The 17,064-nt window shown below is 35.9% G+C and overlaps 1 protein-coding gene across 6 annotated transcripts in view; it reads right to left on the bottom strand.

Annotated features, from left to right (window-relative positions):
* Positions 1 to 17,064, bottom strand: part of LOC108711237 (plexin-A4) — a 521,236-nt gene that overhangs the window by 210,613 nt on the left and 293,559 nt on the right. The window lies entirely within an intron of this gene.

Genomic DNA, 17,064 nt, shown 5'->3' on the forward strand with positions numbered 1-17,064 from the left:
ATGGTGAATTACAAATTAAGGTAAAACATGGAATCAAAATGGAGGCTCGCAGATGGAGGCTCAAAATATGTATTTACCTGTTTATTTGAATGCCATCGCCTTTTTAATACAAGGTACAATGGCAGCCTAAGGAATGTAGACATCAGCCCTGGGGTCATGTTTCCAGAGAGACTTCAGACTTTTAGGCTATATCATTTGTAAACCCAAGGGGGAACTACTACTACATGCTGGTGTTACCAACACACTCATGCTGTGGGTCACTGATAGCTTACACCTATACTAATAGGTTGGTTTTAGCATGAACCAACAATTTGCAATACACTGACAAACAGCATGATTGAGTTGTTCGAAGTAGGGAAAAATGTTAGGTCGTATCTCAAAAACTAAAAAATAATGAATACGAAATATTAAACATCCACTACAGTTAGGTACATTTTTATAACACCACAATCCTCCTTAAAAAAACTAAATGAAGTTTATAAAGAAATCATAACATGTCACTTATTCAATTCTGAATTAAAAGAATGAAGAGAATGCAAAAGGACTTCTCTCAAATTCAATATAATGGTTCCTGTTAAAATATAATATAAAATGTAAAATCTTATCAGGATGGTCACAGAGATCAAAGAGAGAGCAACAGCTTACATATAAGGCATCAGGTGAAAAATAGAAGCATTTTGGTATTTAAATTTTGCTAATGATCCAAACCTATGCCTGAGGTTTAATTAGCCTCTTTAAATGTGCAAAACACGAGGTATGTGTAAATTATGTGTGTCCATCCTCTCCCTCTGGAGAGTTGTGCTTCAGGGCCAATGAGATTGATGTTGTTGGCAATTCAGCTTATTTACTGCGAGATTATGTCTCAAAGGTACCACGTGGCTTCAATAAGGATTAAGGGCATCTCCCAAAAGATTTTTTTTTTTACAAACTCTTTAGAATTCCAAACAAGCCTAAAGAAAAACAACAACTTGGAAACAACAAAACATGCTCTTAATTAAACGTTTACATCTATTTATTTACCAATTTTCTGATTGGCATAGAAATTGCATAGAAATTCCATAAAAGCATGTTTTTTTGAATATAGTGATTATATATATGTATGTATATAGCCTTGCTGGGAAAAAGCAACTGATAACATTTAACAGCAATGTTTACTGCAATGATACACCTTAATTGGGTTCATTCTGTTAAAGCAGTATATTAGAAAAGAACAGTATCAGCAGGTGCTTTTAGAAAAATACAGTTTTGACCTGCACATTTATATAACAATAATCCATTTATGTGCAACTAATTGGCTTAAAATATAATTATTAAAGAATGGCCTATAACAGGTGCAATAAAGAGTTGTTCTAGGGGAAAAAAACATCTTTTAAGCATTCACCAAAAGCTGTGCTGAAAATAGAAACAATATTCAATTTAATTTTTTTTTTACAAACTGAAGTTATTTTGTGCCTCTCAAAACGTTTCCCTTGATGATTGAAATGTAAAAACTAAAATGAGTCCTGCTTACTAATGTGCAGAATTTGGCATGCCGCGGATACTTTACTTTGCTCAGTAATGTGCACAATATAGGCAAAAAACTGTTAAGTATTCTAAATTACATATTAACAAATGTAGTAGATTTTTTACAGATGGGAAAGAAGATACCTTTGCATTCTCAAACATGTATAAGCAAGAACGCCTAAGAATGTTCATACCAAATATGAGTTTTTGATATCTACAAGCAGATCAATGAAATATAAAGTGGGTGTTCCACTGTATTTATAGCAGGCACATAACATTCTAGCACAATCAACAGTTTGAGTAGTGTATTCAGCTGTGTGCATCATGATTAGATTTACATTAGAATGAAAAAAAGTGAGATATCCATTATGTGCCAAATTAGGCAAATTACCTAGGAAAGCACAGGTTGAGGAAATCAGGACCAAATTGTACTGGCACAGCAGTAAGGTGTCTGAAATAAAGCTGCGAGTAGTAGCATTTATGTGCAATGATTTTAGCCAGAATAGATCCAAAACTAATCTGTCAGGGATGCTCATTCTCAAAAACCACAAACAGTTCACACCTGGCATTTTGCATTAAAATACACAGGCATTGTTAGTTTAAAAGCATAGATAGCTACACAAATGGGCATTGTGCACCTATTCTAGAGGTTGTTTGTCCTGTCTGATAGCAGTAGTTTGAAATACACTAGTCATTCTATTAACAATGAAGAATTTACACATATGAAAGTTATGCCTTACATGCTTATAGGGAGAAAACAACATGACACAATGGAAAATATGTATCTAATTTAAATCAGAATATTGGTCTTTGTTAAAAAAAATCTGGCTTTGTCCTTGTTAATTTTTAATAGTTGGGATAACTCCCTTTTCTGCTCACAGTTTTGGAAAAGCTTTACATACTGGGTCAAAAAAAAAAGCTTTGTGACTCTTCTCTTGCAAAGACACATTTCCCAGAATCCTAAAACTAAGGTTTAGGCAGTAGGAAGTGCTATTTGGCTGTTATAAGTGATGCAGCCTTAGAGGGCACTTCCCTGCAAACCATTAGATTTACAAGCTTTTTCCAGATATCCTATGTAGGTTTCCTTCTTTACACTCTTAGAATCTCACACACTGCTCATTTGAAGCTAAACCTCTAATTTCATAGGGGATTTAGAAAAGACAAGGTTGAAGTTCCACCGCATACTAATGTAATATCCCTGGCTGAGCCACATAGGATTACTGCGCTACTGCAACAAGGTCACTGTTCATGAAAATCCAAGTGATCTCCAGTGCCCTTTGAAAACCGCAGAGAAATGTCTCTGACTGGATAGAACACTGACCCTAAGGCAAATTATCCCAAAGGGATGCATTTGGACCATTCTCTGCTGCAGACACATCAAATCAAGTTAAATAAATTATTTCATGGAAACAAAAAGCCTTTTGCATGTCTTTAAGCCAATTAGAACAGCTCCTAGAAGTCAGGAAGAGGCAAGCCTTTGATGTTGAGTTTTGGATGTTTCCATTAAAAAGAATAGAGATGATATTACATCAGCAGACCATGCTTGCCACATTCTGTAACGCATAATACACTCTTCTGTGCATCTCTGGAATACATATGCTGAATCAAACGAACCAAATAAGTCATGACTATTGAAAAAAAAAAAAGAAGATACCAATAAAGCAGGCCTTGATGGCTATAATAAACTGCATACAATGATAACGGAAATGATAAACAACCAAAAGACAAGACAAAGCATGTGTTGCTGTTAATCACCCCTTATTTGGAGCATTAATGCATTAACTGCAATATATGTATATTTTATGAAAGTATTGGTGATATTTTTTTTATCATATTTCTAAACTGTACTTGAAGTTCTATCTTAGAACTAGCAAATGCATTAGCAGTGATGTGCGTTAGTGAAGAGGAAATCTGTCCTGTTTCACCATACAATTTGTGAAACAGATGAAAAATTGTGAAGAGTAGTGATGGGCGAATAAATTCGCTAGGCACGAATCCGCTGCAAATTTCCGCATTTTGGTGCTGGAAAATAAATTTGCAAAACTGCGGCGAAAATTCCCAGGGACAAAAAAAACTGTATACGTGTTGGAATAGTCGATCCACGGATCCATGCTTGGTGAAAAAATTCACTCAACACTAGACAGCATATAGTACTGTACAAAGAGAACCAACTCTTAATCTGAGCAGTTGCTTGTGCAGTATTTGCAGTTGTATTGTCAATGTAACGTCCAATTGGTATTCTCAAATGCTTTTCCAACTGTAACCACTATGCCTGGTTTTCATCCCTAAAGCACCAAGCAGCCACATCTACCACAGGACTCATAAACTGCAAACTGCCAGAGACAGTATTCATTTTGTGTGCAATTGCATCTTCTAATTGATAAGGATGCTTTTATGGCTGTAGTTGATTATTTTATACTGCACTGAAAGCATCGTGCTAAATCCCATAGCTGCACTGTAATTAAATATCTGTTGTTAGAATACAAGTAATAGTGATGCTAACCATATTTATAACACCTCCAAAAAGGCACCCTTTATATCCTGATAAGCAGGCAGCATTGCTTAGAAAGCTGAGAAACAATGGAGTATGTTAATTAGAACATAGGTGTCACTATTTAAGCATTGTCATGCATAAATTCACATTGGAGAGAATTGTACCTCACTAGGGTTATCATTAGGGACTCATATGCATACATATAACTGGTGGTTTAGTGGAATTACATGGGCCTGTAACTATTCTTAGCCACTCTAGGGACTGCCAGAATAAACAGGAGAGGGCAGAAAAGGAAAGTAACCATACCGTTTTCTCATTGGTTGCATTGAGTAAGACAGTCTTTTTTAACTGTTCTAGGGCCAATAAGAATGTTATGGAGTTATGGAGTTATGTGTTGTAAGTAAATATGCAGAATGAACCTGTATTTACATGGCCTATGACATTTTTGTTCCCACAAAATTGCTTGGAACCTGGTTTCAAAAAGAAAATAGAATCACTGTTTAAAGAATTTGCATTGCACACAGAAATAAAGTGACAGGCCTCCTATTAATATAGGACACAGATAGGAAGTCTTGCAACCCCATTATAATGCATTTAAGTGCACTGCACATAATGAGAGATCTGGCTGAATCTGCATCAGTGGCTTTTTGATGGGTACGGGTTAAATAAGGAGTAACACTTTTTAACACAAACAGATTCCTGTAGAAGAAAATGAGAAAAGCTGCTCTATCAGGGACAGCAACACTTTATTCCCAAAAGACCTTGAGTAAGTCCATTTTCTGACTGCAGTATTAATTGAAAAGCAAGAATGGGGAGGATTCTGAATGGCTCAGCTTTGACAATAAATCGTCCTGACAATGACAAATCCATGCATTTACTGCGCAAGCTGGGACTTCACTATAAACATATATAGAGCATGTTAGGATCCAGTCCACAGTAACAGAAATTCAAGGCAACTAGCTTATTCCATACACTGTGTCTAAATAAAAAATATTGTCTGAATTAACACAGCAAGAGTTGCAACAGTTGTCCAAAGCCTAGTGCCATTCAGTTAGACTGAATTTGATTATAACCTTTATTTAGCAGACACAAACCTAGATACACACTTTTTTGAACCTCCATGTCGGATGCATTTTGAGGAAACAGGACTTATGGAAGAAATACATATATTATGGAGAAAATGGCACAACGACTCCATTTATAAATAAAAATGTAGAGTTCTACAGACTTGACTATTTTACACTGTCCCTTCTGAATTTAGATGATTTGAGCCACTCTCAGTTTGTCTCTTAATGTGCACAGCAAACCATCAGCCAATATGAAAAAGGTTCCTGGGATGCCAAATAAGTGCTGTGATTTGCCATTTGGTAGCCCCTATGTAGACTGGTAGCCTATAGGAGTCTCTGTTTGGCAGTAACCATGTTTTTTTTTTGCAACCAAAACTTGAAGACAAAAATTGTAAAATAAGCACCTGATTTGAGGCCACTGGGAGCAACATCCAAGGGGGGTTGGTGAGCAATATGTTGCTCACGAGCCGCTGGTTGGGGATCACTGTGCTAATGGGTACCAAACATTCCTGTTTTGGTCATATGGTCTTCAAAATGTAACAACAACAGCTTTAAGTAGTCTACTACAAATACACGTGTCCCAAACCTCTAGGCTTTAAACAGTTTTAATGTATTCAGTTTAAATATTTCCCTCCCTTAAATACATACAGTAGCTGAAGCAGTTTTCTTAAAGGAAAACTATACCCCCAAACAATGTAGGTCTCTATTAAAAGATACTGAGTAAAACAGCTCATGTGTAAAACCCTGCTTCATGTAAATGAACCATTATCATAATAATATACTTTTTTAGTAGTATGTGCCATTGGGTAATCATAAATAGAAAATTGCCATTTTAAAAAATAAGGGCCGCCCCCTGAGATCGTAAGATTCACTGTGTACACATACAAACCACATGTAAGGTCACATGAGCCAATTAACAGACAGAGTTCTGCCTTTTGCTTCCTCACTTCTTCCTGTTACAGTTAGTGTTGTAGTATTTCTGGTCAGGTGATCTTTGAGGCAGCACAGATAGAGTCACGAAATGGTGGTTCAAGGCAAGAGATGTAAAAGGGCAATATTTATGTAAATATATATTCCAGATTGGTAAGATTCTTTAATATGTCATTCAATTTGATATAAACTATCTGTTGCTTAAGTATTCATTTTGGGGGTATAGTTTTCCTTTAATGGTGCATAGACTGCTTAAATCACAGATAATACAGACTGTAACAGTACTTGGTCAGAATGTGATGATTCAAAACAAATCTAAGAGAGACACACACACACCTACAAATTCCAGCCTCACACATACATATGTGACAAATGAAAATAAATCTGTGGTGGTCTTCTGTGAGAAGCTTTGTTTATTTCCAATAATGCTATCAACCTACCAAACTAGTAAATATGCTTATATATTTCACGTAGACATGAAAGAAATTACTATTTTGTCATGTTGTGTCTCCATTTATCCATATCCAACTGCCATATTATAGCTACAAAACTTTGTGCATACAGAATATATTTTATCCTATACATCATACAAACATGGAACAGTTTACCCACATCAGCCAGTATCCATGATGGAGGTGAAAGATAGCAGTAAAGAAAGCACACGCAAGGTCCTCAAGTTATAATGCCAGCATATCTCCTGAAACCCATTTTCTGATTGAAAAACACAAACACCAAATATGGAATAAGAAATGGAGAAAGTAATATAGTAAAAGAAAGAAGATAGGAAAAAGGAAGATGGTGGCCAAAATCCTCCTTTAAAGCATTAAACAGGACCACTAACATTATTGTCTACTTCAAGTTATATATCACTGTACTGAAAGTATATTAGCTGGAAAAGTTCTTTATATCTTTAGTGAAGTTACATAATTCTTTGTACAGTTGTTTTTATCTCCTAAACAGCTACTGAATGGAAATGCACTGAACTGCAAGTTCTGCTGGATATTGCCAAATCAGCATTGCAGGGATGAACATAATGAACAGCATCTGAGAAAATATCTCGGTATATTCCATTTGGAGCATATTGTATTATTTTACCTCCCCAAAGGTCTCCAAGAAAATGTTTTGAATTAGTTATTGAAAATAATATTGATTCCTACAGTGGAAAACACTACTGAGTTCCAACAGTATTAAAACCAACCTGGCATGTAGATCATACTGTAGCAGAGCAAATATTGCATTATTCCAAGACTCAGCAGATATATTGTAAAACACACAGATTTATTTTTGACAATATCGTATAAGCAACTTGTAACAGATTCAATATTTGAAGCAGATTTCAAATGGGATATTCATCTGGCTTGACCCACTGAAAAAATGTAAAACCTATTTTAAAGATGATAAAAGTCACTTCTGTGGCAAAGTGTTACCCTAAGGGTTATGATTAAATGGGCTGAAGATCCACAGGAATCCATTACTTGTGTTTTTGAGGACTAGGACAGAACAATAGACTAAAGATAATTGGAAGGGGATGATTGTGGTATTTTGAGCCCTACTACGAGTAGTGTCAATATGCTATACCTCTAAGGTATTAAGAAAGTGATCAGGTATGGAACGGCATATGCAGGAGGCCCAATTTGCTGTATATGTGTTTAGCCAGGCACACGTGCTTAACAGGCAATCGATTGAATCCATTGGAATGAGTTTTAAATGCTTCCATCTTCCATACCTGTATAATCCATGGCTTTTCAAAAGGTTCTGGCTGGGTTTAACCAAAATGTGGACTTGGCTGTACATTCAGTGCATGCAAGTTGATATTAAGAATGCAGCTGAAATGTGTAATGACTAGCTGAATGCCATGTCAGAACATTTAGGCAGCTTTCCCCTGACTTGCTTTCCCAATGCACAGACATTTAATCTGACGTACATTACATGGAGTGCGCTGATACTATTGCTCTTAATTACAGTCAGCAAAGGTTCAGACAGTTTGAATAGAGTAACATCCCAGGAGCATCAACACAATATACAATGTGGTTCTTAAGCAACAGAAAAGCAGCACTAAGAAAACAAGTTATTTCAGTTGATACCTGATCTACGAGAAAGGCATCTTATTTTAAAATGAAATGGTCTCGGGCAAATGGAGGTCAAGAGTTAGACAATGTTCTTTAATTATTTACAGCACTTGAAATTGGAAGATATTCTCAGATAACATCCAGTGTATACGGTTCTCGGCACATGAACTCTTACATGTTGTGGGTTGCTGCCTTCAGATCCCTCAAAACCTTTAGAAAATAGATGTTCAACCTCTAGTCTTTCAGCTGTTCAACAGCAGATGGAGGACCTCAGGCTGGATATTGCTGCTTTACGAATGCAGAAGAACATCTTTTTTCTATATGTATATTAGCTTAGAATCAGCTCTTGAGCACAAGAAAAAAAAGTTTGTTTAGAGTTTAATAAACAAAGAACGGCATTCAAAGCTACAGCGGTTTCATTTTACATCTGGTGCAATTTATTGCCATAGGACTGTTCTCAGTTTGTCTTGATGGGAAACTCAGGGCAAACCATTAGCTCTCAGTTCTTTGTGAGTTTAACCACAATATATTGTTTCCTTGTGTTGCTTCGCACTTCAAACAGTTTTGCTTCAAGCCTTGGTACCAGTCTGAGCAGAACAATACTCTCTGCATTCATGCTTGTGTTTGTATTCTAAAACCTATTCAACTTGTAGTAGGCAATTGCCTTGTTATATGACAAGTGAGCTTCAGGCCATGTGAGAACACTAAAATACATACATAATCATATACTTCAATTTAAATGTAATGAACAATATTATAAGAACACTAATTCATAACACACTAGGAAATGGGGCTTTTAATTGTAAATAAGCATTCATTTTTTAGTCTTAAGCAGATGCATCACATTCCCAATTGTTGTCTCGGACAAACAGACTAGATATATCAAGCTTTACTGTAATTCTAGGCTGTAATCTGATTAACATTCTTCTGTAGGTAAAAGAAAACTTTAGTAGCATTGTCAAATGCCATGTGCATTTAAATAATTGGATACTTTTAACTGTTACTTAATTCACAAGTACCCTAAAAATGCAGTAAGTACTGCTTTCCCATGTAATTCCTGGTAATCTTAGTCAAAAATGAACAGTGATAAAAAAAAAAACAACTTGATTTTGCTTAACGAATAATCCTCTATTGTCAGCACTTTGACAACTAAAACAGCTGTTCTTCAAGGAAACAGAAAGAAATTGAATTGCCATCTTAACATCAATAATAATAGTGTATGTTTAAAAGTAAATGCCTCCAAGATTGCTGGTAAAATAAAGCTCCCCATAGACGCGACGATTCTTCTTGCCGAACGACCAATTTTAGGGAAGCCCGACCAATTATCGTGTGGTTAGTGGTATTCAAACGATGGTACATCTTACGATTTTTCGGCCGACATCTGTCGGGAAATTGATCGGCCAGGTCAAAAAATCTTTGTCGGTCCCAGTGCAATCTCTCTATGTTTGCAGGGCCAAGCAGGCAGCTCCCCTTTGTTTTCCTGGCAAATTGGTCTTTTTAGTTGATGGTAAATTCGTACGATCGTACGATCGTTCTGAGAAGATCGTGGTCTCACGATCAGGATCTGATCTTTTAAAAATCTCAACATCTATGGCCAGCTTAAGTCGTGCTCATGTGATGTATAAGTTTATCCTATAAACCACCCTCTTTAAAGAGAACCTTAGATTTAATACTGCTATTGTGAGTCTTATAGTCTTGTAGGCTGGAAAAGAGCAGGTGGAAATCTATGAAACCCATTTGTGATAATCTGGATTGTACGTTGTTAACATCCAATACAGCAGACCTGGGCAGATATTTCTGATAAATCTGTCTGATAAATGGTACTGTAAAGTTTTACTGATTTTTATCTAGATCCATGAGTAAATGTCTAGGCATATATAATCTGTCTTGCTTGAAAGGGGGATGTTTGTCACTTTTCCAATTACCATCTCCATACTGACAACAAATTACTGCAATTACTGTTAAAACTGATTAAACCACTTATGTATTGATATTACCTTGCAGTTAAGTTCTGGATCCAGCGCCTCTTTGGGTCATCTTTTAGTATTCATGTTTAAATTCCATGTTGCTAGCAGTACCCTCAATAATAAACCTACAGATCACCTGTTGCAGTCCTAGATCTAATGATCGTACTAAGAAGAAACCCGCTATCCGGCGCTGATCCAAAAATCATGCGGAATCGCTTTTGAAAATCATGGCTTTAATCAAACACACAGTGCGAGATACATGACAGTGGGTATGTGAAGAAACTAACGCGTTTCGTGCCCGTGTGGCACTTCCTCAGAGTTCAATGTTACACACATGTGACTTCGTTTAAATAGATTAGGTGATACGTGTCAATTAAAACATTTGCATATCAATTAAAAATATATGCATATGTACATTCATTCAGTTCATCAATCCCTTGTGATAAATAAATAACAATAAATGAATAAATAATTAATACCAAGTGTCTCAAAAAGATATCATGTTGCTTATTATTGGTGTTAAATCGAAAATTCATGTGACATATATATGTGCATATGCATAAATACTTAAAAATTTTTTGCCAATATATTAAACCAATTGATTTTTATATATTCATGCTTCTCTAATAAAACTCTATCTATATAAATGTTTTATATATAAATATATGAAGTATATATTGGAAACAAAAAATATATATACATTAATTGATATTGTGTGCAGCGATCCACATGGGGAGATCGTAAGGCTGTTGGTGAGCTCTGCTAAAACTTACACATCCTGAACATTTGCTAGATCTAATGATCACCTATACTGCAGCAGCATTTACAAAAGAAACTAAAAATGGATAATACATGAAAGTGGCTTTTTTTCAGACATTTCCACCGCAGATGCCATTTTTGAGTCAGAAGCTATAGTTAGTAGCACTTAACCCAAGTAAAATGCACCAAATTTATTATGGGTATACCGGCAAATTATGGTTTGGGCTTCTGGGAATTGTAGTTCCATGCAGTTCTATGCATTTTGCATTAGCTTTGAAAAGATATTCTCCCAAGAGAACAAAGTTAAATGAAACATGTCTTAAAAATGAAATTTGCTTAAAGATTCCATGTTAGCAAAAAAAATATTTAAACTTCAAAAGCCGCAAAATAAAAGTTAAAAATAAAATTGATTTGTCGAATACAGCTATAATTAAGTGAATGGTGCTATTTCCAGGTGTTTCATGCATCACCAAGGTATTCTTATCTAATCACTACGGCAAATAGAGCACAATATGATTGTGAGCAATTTTCTAAACAATTAACTTCATTACAGGCAACAGCAACATAACATCAACTGAAAACAATATTATGATAGTTCAAGTCAGATCACAACGGAAACAGAAGCTTGGGTTTGCAAAGTATTTGATTAAACATACATGTAATATGTATATAGTAAAACATCTCAGAACCAATGGTCATGTTTGTCTCTGAGGGACAGATGGGTAAATCTTCTGCAGAAGCAACTTTACCATACCTACTGAACAGAATGTTCTTTTAATAAAAACATACTTTAGAAGATACAGTGTAAGATACTTTGCAAATACAGTATGTCCTTGTTTAAGGCCACTTTTGCTCTATAATTAGCATTATGGACTTTGTCCATCTGTTAGTCCCCATCATCTTAAAAGTTTCTCAGAAGGTTTGTTAGAGCCTTGCATTGCAGCATATTCCTATTTAAACATATATATATATATCACAGGAAAACGATTGCCCACAGATATCCTGTATGAGCATAAAACAAAACCAATCTAGCTGCAGAGGACAGGATGAAAGGTAAGAAAAATGCTTTAAAGTGATCAAGCCTGATCTTAGCTACATATCTCAAGCTACCCCTTTCTTGCATTGTGTTCTGCAGGTACTTACAGAACATGGAACTCACTTTACCCCATGTGCCATGCAGGTCTGGACTGAGATTTAAAATAGGCCCTGGCATTTCAGTTACACAGAGGCCCAAACAACCCCTACCAGCCCACTAAATAGTGACTTTCTATGGCACCTTATAGCAGCCCCTCTGGCATTTGCCAGAACCCACAGATTGCCAGTCCAGTCCTGGTACCATGTTAGGGCAATTAGCACTAGTGTTTCAAGAATAAGGGCTTTTTGGCTCCTTTTAGCCATCACATCCTAACCAGGCTAGGTTCTCTGCTTCACTACTCCACAAGTCCTACCCATTCAGAAGCCATGATCCAATATCTTGCACTGATGAGATCTAACAAGATCGAAACAGGCTGTCTGAAAGTTTGGATATATGGTTCTGAACCATTAGGCTCTATCTGTGCTATAAACTAGCAGTTCTGAATGCATAGTTGGCCAAAGGGACATAAGGGAATAATTTGCATGTCTCTGCCTTAAATACCTTACATGAGAGTTAAACTCTTATTTTTGATATTAAGGCAGTGCTATATACATGGCACGGGGCAAATAAATACCTTCTGTTTTCAGAAGGCATTATGCTACATGTCTTGCAAATGGAGGGCTTTTTGGCTCCTTTTAGCCCTAACCAGGCTAAGTTCTCTGCTTCCAAGAATAAACCTCTTATCCCATTTGCTTTGTGCAGGATGCTTCTTAAGTTAGAGTTTAAATGCTGTCACAGTGAGGTGGCTTTATCTGACAAAGAGACCATACCTTGTGTACTGTACAGGTTCAAAGATATTATTCACAGCTGTCTGTGGAGCTTAACTAGGATCTATTTGATCGTACTCTAGCTGCATTTGGGGTAAAACTTTCAGGCCAAAGGCTCCCATAATTTTTCCAGAGGATATTATTAATGCTGTATTCTCTGGTATTTGACTGGAAGTGCTCATTTTATCTTCTTGACTTATAGAGCTATTTTTCATAAAGCCAGGAGAATCAATTAATCATTGCTGTCCTCATTTTTCCCTACTCCACTGGAAAGGACATACCTTAGCCCCAAGAATCAAAAGACAACAACAGATTATAAACCTGCTAAATATATAAGTTGCTTGTTCATAAATGACACTACTGAAGGCATTGCATTCAAGAATTTAGCTCCTAAAGTAGCTATTATTGCGTTATTGTGTATCTCTCCTATGTTTGAGATGACCAAAACATCTCCCACAGTTCTTTGATATGATCTAGTATGCATCTGTTGGTGTATCATTTATATCCTTTACAAAGTTTGTTCATCATTCACTACCCCAGTGAGCTTACAATCTATGCTTCCCTATCACATTCACATAACACTTAAAAGGCCATTTTAATCAATTTGTTTTTTTAATGAAATGGCTATTTTTTTAACTACATTTGAGATTCCCAGAAAATTTACATAAACTGCTTTTTTTTTCATATGAACAATAATGGTCAGTTGAGTTCTTGAAAGCATGTAGAGTAAATATAACCAAACAAAAAAAAATCCGAGATTCTGAGAGGACCAACAACTGCAAAAAAATGAAATTGATTAATTTTACTTGACATACGTTTTCTGTCCTTCAAAACCCTTTCTTTGAAGTAGTCCTGCTTTTATTGTGTTTTCTATTAGCTCTGCTGTGTTCAACTATCTTTGATCTGTTGCCCCACAAAGCTTCCTGTGTTCATTGGAGTGTTAGGTAATACACATTCATGAACTGGTCCCAAAAGTCCTATATAAAAAAAACTGCAGGTATAGAAAGGTTATATCCCTAGTATTGTATGCAGTAGTGATATATAGCATTTCAGTGTTGTACCATAAATGGAAAGTATCTTAAATAAATCCAAAATGATATTTTGATAAATGTATTTAGCCATTAAAAACATCATTATAATACGAGTTCCTAATCTGAACATTTAGGAGCAAAGGAAATAACCAATCTACCAATTTGCAAGGTTTTTTATTTATTTTTTTTGTAATGATAACAAAAAGCTTCAGGACAGTATCATGCAGAATAAGAAGGATCAAAGGAGAAAGGAATAAAAGAAAAAGGGGAAAAAAAGACTACTTTGCAGGCATCCAGCTGAGCTGGGCAAGGCTTACAAAATATAAATAACACCGACATTACAAAGCTACCTCTAATTCATTTCTCCACTTGTCACCGCTTGGGATAATTGGCCACTGCAACGAGCAAGGGAACTCATTTGCGGTTTTGCCTTTTGGAGATACAACTTGGATTAGATGGTGTGTTACATTGCTGATAAAAAGGAAATAAATAAACCTTTACGTCTTTAATACAAAGAGGTTGCTAGTGAATGGCTAGAGTGCCAGCGCAGAATGCAGCCCAGTAATTTCCATGGTAACTATTAACTGCTAGAGTGATTTTACCTGGAAGCTTTTCAGATGTGGCCTTCAACAAAGTTTGCACAGTTTGATGTGAGTGCACTGGTCAAACCTAGGTTGCGTTTGCTTAGTCTTCTCTTTCAGATAAACTCCTTTATCTCCAGGAAATATTTTGCCAGGAACATCTAGCATCATTATTTTCTTTTCTGGGTAACTTATCAGTCAGAAAATGCTCTTTCCATTTTAAGCACTTCACTAGCCAGTGTGTTCAGTATACATATCTTTCTGAAAACCTTAGTATCACATAGAGAAACCAGCAGCAGGGCTAGGTCCTGAAGCTACTGCTTCAAAGAATACACATTACACATCATGGAAAGAAATAACATGTATGACATGTTTTTTGGCGTCCATTAAGTTAAACATAAGCACCATTATCTTAAAATCTTTGTATAGTAACAAAATAATTGTCAATAGAAAGAACATTCATAATAATTGGTAATAAAAGACATTGTCTCTCCGATGAGATGGGTTAAAAAAAAAACATAGAATGCAACGTACATCCTATTACTATAGATCCAAAGCTTCTGTGCAATGAAAATGCCATAAGGCATAAATTAGATTTGCTCTAAATTAAATCATAAACCTATCAGTATAAATGCCTGCTGTTTTTCTATAAACAATGATCTGTGAAAGGGTCATAAAACTCAACGTGATCTAAAATCTAAAACATTGCTTACTGTTATATAATAGGTTTGTAACAAATTCACTATGTACACATTATAAATAAAATAAAAATGATACGGTTCTACATGTTTAACCAAGAATTGCAAAGCCTACCGCACTCACCAAATCTGTCAGACCAATATGTATATGCCACATTGAGAAGATGAGATTACAGGGTACATTAATCATACCTGCCCAGGTAAATCCCTGTCTATTTAAGTCAATCTCTCTGCTAAATCCGCAAAACTGTTCCAATCCCCCCCTTTGCAAAGAAAGCTTGAGTTTATAAACACTCCCGCTGTATTTTGACCTGTACTCTGTAACAGTTGTTGCAGTAATGCACTTATAACATCAAACTGAATCCATGGCTGACTAGATTTAATGAATATTTTACTCCAATATCTCAATGCAAAGCTCTTTATTCCTTCAAAATTCACACTTGTTAAAAAGAATACAGACCAGTTACAGATTAAAATGGGCTAATTCACTCCTATTAAGCCTGTGCTGATCTTGAAATCCAATTAAGGCTCCTGGCTTTTAACAGCAAAGTTCTATTTTAAGGTTTATTAAGTTATATTAGGATTGACATACATTTCTTCTGATATAAAATAGACACTTAATTGCAATAAAGGCCAGGGACATTTCATTAACAGTATTTAACTCCGCTAAAGTCATGGCTTTGAGCGTTTATGCAGTGGAGTTTGTCATTGTGAATAACCATACTTATTCTGGCCCAAAAATAAATTTAATGCAAGGATTGTGGGACTGTAGCCTTTCGTATATCACAAGACAAGCTGCAGACTTTAAGGAGTTAAACTTCCATATGTAATAAAAAGGCAATAAGCTTGCCCAGGAGCATTAACCCAGAGAAACCAATGAGATGTTTGCTTTTAAAACAGGTGACCAGTAAATCCTACCTGCTGATTGGTTGCAATGGGTTACTGCTCCTGGGCAAACAGTGGCTTTTTATTACATAACCCCCAACATTACTAATATGAATGTAAGCTGCAGTCTTACTCGTATGAATACAAATTATTTTATAGTCATATATTTCAGATGCACATATCTTCTCTTAGGGGCTTAATTATGAATTATTGTGCAATCACTGGAAAAAAAGTGGGCACAAGCGCAACTATTCGAGATCGCAATGTTTCTAAGGTTATTATGCAAGTGTTCAATCTGTAGAGTATTAATGGGGTAGGTCACTTTTAATTTAACTTTTTGTATGTTACAGAATGCCCTATTCTTAACAACTCTTCAGTTGGACTTCATGCGTTTCTCATAGTTTTGTTTTCCTTTGCTGCCTTTTTCAGTTTAAATTCTGTCTGGATGTTGGGTACTGACCCAGCAATCAAAAACCTATTGCTCTGTAAGGCTATAAATGTACTATTGTTCTCGTTACTTTTTATCAAAGTTTTTCTATTAAAGGGCATGTAAAGGCAAAAATATAAAATCCCATTTTTACTTTCTTTAATGAAAAATAAATCTATCTCCAATATACTTTAATTAAAAGATGTCTACAGTTTTTATCATAAACCTGACTGTATGCAGTGCAATTCCCCCTTCTTTTACTGCTGTTGATAGGAATTGTCAGATGGTCCCCAACTGCTGTGCAGGTAAACGATCATACTTTCAAATGGCAGGGGGAGCCCCCCCACCTTACTTCCCAGAACTCGAGCAGCATTGTTGGATTCCCTGTAGAGATTTGTATCCAGAGACGCAGTGCAGTCTCTATATTATGATTATTAATCAGTCATGCTGTATTGGCTTCTATGGCAGATATTATTTGACTTGTGCTGTTTTGATCATTTTGACGATCCCTAAGCTTAACCTCCCAACTGAAGCCCAGACCACACTGAGCATGTGCGAGTCTTGATATTGCAGAAATGTCTAACAAAGTTACAAGATGACAGCCCCCTGCGCCAACTTTGAAAGCATAAATCATTTGTCTTATTAGGCTGCTGGTGCAGTAAGTTCATGTTTATATTTAGTATACATAATACAGCATTTCTAACATTATTCTATTTTAGACTTTAGTTGCCCTTTAAGGCTCTCCTGTTCA

The sequence above is a fragment of the Xenopus laevis genome, chromosome 3L (assembly GCF_017654675.1).
Source record: "Xenopus laevis strain J_2021 chromosome 3L, Xenopus_laevis_v10.1, whole genome shotgun sequence".
NCBI classification, from domain to species: Eukaryota; Metazoa; Chordata; class Amphibia; order Anura; family Pipidae; genus Xenopus; species Xenopus laevis.